At 42.4% G+C, this 6,204-nt stretch overlaps 1 protein-coding gene across 2 annotated transcripts in view; it reads left to right on the forward strand.

The window, feature by feature from the left end:
- Positions 1–6,204, forward strand: part of CLTCL1 (clathrin heavy chain like 1) — a 59,938-nt gene that overhangs the window by 53,267 nt on the left and 467 nt on the right. The gene's annotated exons all lie outside the window — the stretch shown is intronic.

The raw sequence follows: 6,204 nt of genomic DNA on the forward strand, positions 1-6,204 counted from the left end.
GCCGAGCCTATAAGGATGCTGCAGGTTTTTCCTCCCAAGGTGGAGAACCTTGCATTTTTCAGTGTTAAACACCATCAGGTTCTCATCCGCCCGTTTCCTGAGGCTGTCCAGGTCAGCCTGGATCGCCCACCTGTCTTCAGGTGTGGATGTTTTGCCCCAGAGTTTGGTGTTTGGAGTTGCTGTTTCCATTTGTGCACCTGGTCTTAATGACCCAGTCACTGACCTCTGGTCAGCATAGGACAGCACGTCTCAGAACTTGGAGTGCAGTTTACAACAGCCCATGAGAATAAATATGGCAGTGCCCCCACATTTTTCTCTGATTTGGGGATGGGCTAAACAGATTGTAAATAAATTTCAACTACATCCATATGGTCTCTTTTACTAGATAAAGGGGGAACTTTTGCAGACCAGGAAGTTTGTGCAATATATCGTACTGATTGTGAGATGGAGAAAGAGCATGAGCATGTGCAGCTAGTAAAGCGCTGGGTGCAGTGCTATCTGAAATACAAGGTAAGGCTTAATCCCTTAGTCACAAATCAAACAGAGAGGTTCATTATCTGGGAGTAAGGCTTATTGCAGGAGGGAGGTCAATAGCAAAGGAACTGATAGAGTGCGTTGTTACTTTGCCCATGTTGGCAAATACTAAATCATTGCAGTCCTTTTTGGGGCTCAACAATTTCTGCCAAGAATTCATTGTGGGGCATGCAGAAAAAAGCAGTTCCATTGTAGGAGGTTCTTAAAAGACCACAGTGGACATGGACTACAGAAGCCAGAGGCTTGGGAGTGTTTTAAACTGGCTCTTATGGAAATTCCCACACTAGCAGCACCAAATGATTTTGCTATTCTATATCCTAGCATAAAGAATTTCTGAATTGTTAGCATGCTTACTCAGGATACTGGGGCAGGAGAAAGACCCATTAGCATATTGCAGTCAATCACTGACACCCCCAAAAAGTAAATCAGGGGCTTGTGAGCAGACAGCTCTGACAGCTTATTGGACTTTGCAGAAAGCACAGGCTATCATAGGAGCAAGTCAGGTTATAGTTAAAAGTCATCATGCTTTAGAAAAACTGTTTAGCTGAGAATTTATCTAAAGGAAATGTGAGTGAATGAGGCTGTGTTGGGTTTTTGCTGTTATGGCTGAGAACGTACAGTTGGTCACCTTGAAAGAGCCAAAAATCTCCATATGGGGTTTTACACTGCAGGCTCAGAAGTATGTCTGTGAACCGCAGATAGAGGTTAGGATGCACTGTAATTTTAAAGGCTATCACAGCAGAATAGGCAATAGAGAACACTGTTTGGTTTGTAAACTGATGGTAGTTCTTATTTCCATGAAGGACAGGATTTGCAGAAATCTTTGTAGCAGGAGATATGCAGGCAAGGAAATATTTTCTGTTCAAGTTAGCTAAAGGAGGCATCCAGATGGCAGAGGTAATAACTGTGTTTCATATGCGTTAGAATTGATGAAAGGAAAATGACCAGAATTAATTATTGAACTGATTCAGATTATGTATACAAGGGTCTCACCGTTTATCTGCCTTGGTGGATGAGCATGAATTTTGTGGGGAAAGATGGATCGGAAATTAAACACAGAGCGTTGTGGCAAGAGCTGGAGAACTTGGCAGCTAATTTGCAAAAGATCAAAGTAGTAAAAAGCAAAGTGCATAGGAAGAAAGGTCTGTTCCAGTGGGGAAATGATGAGGCAGATAAGCTGGTTAAAGCTTCAGCCTTAATGGGAAATTCATAGTAAAACAGCTACAAAAGATACAGGCAGCAGAGATCTTTCCCAAGTGGGGTCTCCTTCAAAGTATTGATTCTGATAATGGACCGGTGTTTATTGGTGACATGTATCAAGGCTTAAGTCAGAGGTATCAAGATATGGGAGAATGGGCTGCTCTTCCACTCCCACTATGTAGTCCTTACCATCCCCAAGCTGGAGGACAAGTAGAAGGAATGAACAAAAGTTTTAAAAATAGAGTTGTCTAAGATATGCAATGAAATGGGAACAAATTGGGATCTGGTACTCCCATCTGTGTTAATGAGGCTTTGTACTAGCCCAGACAGGATGATGGGGTTCAGCACATACAAGGTGTTGTTTGGCTGACTGATGCCAGGATGGGAAAAACTGCTCTATGCCCCCGATCGGGAAGCTATCAGGGAACTGGCTAGCACAACTTGGATGAGTAGCTTAAAACACAGGGTAAGCACTGTCTAAGGGGCTTCTGCTGCACAGCACAGAGTAGAACAACAGAAAATGGAACCACACTTGATGAAAGCAGAGATATTCACCAGTGGCATATAGGAGACAAGGTAATATTTAAAACTGACCCATCACTTAGAAAAAAGTTTCCAAAATTAGAATGGCCTTATGTTCAGGACAAATTAGGACCCTCATTGTACTTGACAGAAGTAGATGCAACCAGGTATTCCCAGGGAATTAATTGAGAAGGATTTTGTATTAAAAGTACCCATCACCATCTAAATTGGAGTACATGCTTTTTGGCCAACTAGCAGAGTGCATATTCTCACAGATGTTACCACTCCCCCAGGTAATGAGTGGCCTGATGATTAATTGGTTTCCCCCAAGTATCTGGTTATGTTTTTAGGAAGATGTGATTTTTGTGCCACAAACAAAGGAAGCTTTGGTTCCTTTAATCAAGCTGAACAGCAAATAAAAGACATGAACACAGTAAAGAATGAAGTGAAAGTACCTTGGTGGGTAATTCCAGGAGATGTTACTTTACATCCTGTAGCCAGAACCCAAAGTGTAATGCATTATAATGGATATACATATGCAAGATAGATATCCAATATAGGACGAGAGAGTAAGAGAGGGTATCTATCTTGTATATCAGTCTAGATATAGGCTTCCTCTTAGGAAGACAGAGATCTAGGGAATAAATAAATTAGACAGACAGGTGGGCAGGATAGGATAGGAGAGACCACAAGGTTCTGTGAGCTGAAGTTCACTTCATCAGATGTGTGGAACGATGTAGGGAAGGCTGTCTTTAGCCAGGGCTGGTACTGTAGGAATCCACAAAGCACATGTGTAGAAAACTGGATTAACTATCCCAAGGTACTGGGCCTCATTTCAATGTGTGTTGAGCAGACTTTTATGCAATGGCTCTGTTAACAATTGGGCTTCTAAAGTTTGAAAAATAGTATGTAGCCAATATGTAACTATTCATTTTAAAATGCACCTGCCAAAAGTTAGGTGTTCCTTCTTGGTCAGTTAATAATAGGTTTTAAGCTGTTTTGGATGTGGCTCTTTTGACCTGTAATGTAAGAGTGCTTTTAAGGTGCTTTTACCATGTCTAGTGTTCTGTGCTATTTATTTGTGCTATGGTGCAGGTTAAATTTAAAATGTCTCTGTATTTGGTCATATCTGAGGTACCTGGTAAAGCTCCTTATGAAAACTAATTTTGCTGCAGAGTTGAACACTCAACTAACTATTCTTTCAGCAGCTAACCATTCTGGCCTGCTGATGAATTGGTGAGAGCGCTGAAACCACTTGACTAACCACTGTGCTACAGTGGGTCCAACTAGTGCTGAAAACACCCTCTTGGCTGAAATGGCAGGTAGGAAGCAGTCTGCTTCTGGAAGTTTTCAGAACTAGGAAGTTTTCTGGAAGCCTGCATGCAGCAGGCTATACACAACCAGTACTTGTAAAGGTTACTTACAGAAGCTACTCTACAATAGAATGCCCTTCTCGCCTTTAGCATTTGTAGCTATATTGCTGTAACCTTAATAGTTTACTGTATGTAACCTGGCTCATCATTTTGCTCTCAGTCTAAACCATACTTCTGCTTTCATTCTCTTGTGCGCTGCAGGGGAACATAGAAGTGAGTGGATTCAAGCAGAGAATGGAGTTCAGGGCATTTTGAATCTCTAAGAGTGCTGTGAAACCTGTGGCTAAGGAGTGCTCAGTAACAGAGTGCTTTTTTCAGCAGGTTTTCAGTGAGTTTCTAAATTGTGGATGGCAGAGTGGCTTTGTATGGGCTATTACCAGCTGCAGATGCATCATTTTTAGTCTAATGGATTAGTCTTCTTATTTATTATGCCTTTCCCTGCAGACTTTTTAGCCTTTCAAAACTGAGTTGGCTCTTAGCTTGGACACACCACTGTTCAAAAATCATCTGTGTGCTTCTGTTGCCTGAGGCACATGCAAGGGAAAATACAAATCTTGCCTCATACTTCCAAGCAAAATTCAAGCTCTTCTCGGTGTCAAAATGTTCCTTTCCAGATCTTTACTACTGAAGCCTCCTATGCATTTCAATGATGCTGTCGAGAGTTTGTGGCTAGTTTGGCTTGAAAAACCAGCAAGCTCCAACCTCTTCCCCCACCCCCACTTCCCTGACTTTCCAAGCTCAAGTCAATATTGCCAACATTTCAGCTTCCAAAAATGTGAGAATTTGGTTCGGGAGGAACCCTTCTTTAGGGTTCTTGTTTGCCCTTTAGCCATGAAGTTAATATTTTCAAATGTTTCTACGCAGCCACAAGGACTAGAAACTTTTTAATGGTAGGGGAGATTCCCTTTTATGTGTCTTTTTATATGCATTTCCATGCTATGGCTACATATATACCTCCAATTACTTGATCAGAGCCTTTTGCCGTAGCACTCCCTCTACCATAGCTCTGCCCTGCCGCCTTTGTACCCCATGCTGAGGGAATAAAGGGTGGTGCATGCTTCCTGCTGTGGCTATAGCTGGAGCACTCCTGCTGGCCTGTGCTTACAAGCCTGCCCAAAGCCTCCTACTCCCAAGGGCTGCTTTCTGTGTATTACTGTTTGTTACCTTCTCTCAAAGAAGTTGATATTGCATGACTCAAGGTACTGGGTCCTGCAGAAGTACCAACAGTAAGAAACTTCAGTTTTAAAATCAGGGGAGTTGTCAGTATTAAGCCATTCTCTTCTGCAGAGTATTCCTGAAAGCAAGGAATCAGTGTGGATTGTTTATAGCAAAGATAACTAATCTCTGGCAAAATCCACATGAGGAAAAGTTATATATTTGGGAAAACAGGCACCTGGCCTCTTTCTTGATTTTTCTTTTTGAGACTGTGTATAAAAGCAGGCATCACCTGAGGGAGGACTCTTTGAGAGAGGTGCTGTATGGCCCCTTTCTCGAGTGCAGTAGAGTAGTAGCAGGGTCTGCCTGTATACAGAGATGCTCTTGACAGCGCACTACTACAGGACATAAGCGCTCTGCATGGCACCCACCTCATGTAGCCCAAAGCACCTGGTGGCAGTCCACAGTGTTGGCTGAGCACTTAAAGAGAGTTCTGTGCCATTCAGCAAGACAATAGAGGGACTAGCAGTGGGGTGCTTTCCTTCTCCATAATGCTGCCTTGCAAATGGCAGGTTGGGAGCTTGTTGGCTGGAGGAGGGAACTCTGGTGGCACTGTGTGAAGGGGAATCATTGGCAGCTCTGAAGGGGAGCTTTTAGCTGCTGGCACAGCAAGTGACGCTGCTGTGCTCCCAGTTATTATAGAGGACCAAGGAAATCCCAGAGGACTGGAGAAAAGCAAACGTAGTACCTGCTTTTAAAGCAGGGGGAAAAAGAGGCCCGAGGGTATTATAGACCAGTTAACCTAATGTCAATACCTGGAAAGATACTGGAACAAATGATTAATCAATTCATAAGTATCTAGGGAGTAGGGTGACAAAACAATCAATGTGCAAATTTGGCAGGAACAAATATAGTTGAGTAGATCTAAGTTCCTCCTTTGACACGGTAACTGGCCCAGGAGATAAAAGTAAAGCATAGGTGTAGTATTTCTGTAGTTTTGCTGTCCCACAGTACTTCCAGAGCTATGGATGCCCTGATAAGGCAGATTTATAACTGGTTAAAAGTCTGGCATTTGGCTCAGTAACTGTCAAACCGGGAAAACACTGCGAGTAGGGTCCCACTAGGGTCTGTCCCAGACTTGGTTATCATTAATATTCTCATTAATGGCTCACACGATGAGACAGAAAGCATGCTTAACATATATAGGTGATGCCAAGTAGGGAGTACTTGTACACAACCTGGAGGACAAGATCAGGGTTCAAAACTATCTTGATAAAATGGAGAAGTGGTCCTAAATAAAGAAGATGAAATTCAATGTAAAAAAAAAAAAAAAAAAAAGTATTGTAGAAACTGAAGTGATTCAGATATCCAACAATAAGGATTAGAGACCTGGAGAGTCTCCTACATGAGAAGAAACAAA

This window comes from Crocodylus porosus, unplaced genomic scaffold (genome assembly GCF_001723895.1).
Source record: "Crocodylus porosus isolate Cpor-Errol unplaced genomic scaffold, CroPor_comp1, whole genome shotgun sequence".
Classification (NCBI taxonomy): domain Eukaryota; kingdom Metazoa; phylum Chordata; order Crocodylia; family Crocodylidae; genus Crocodylus; species Crocodylus porosus.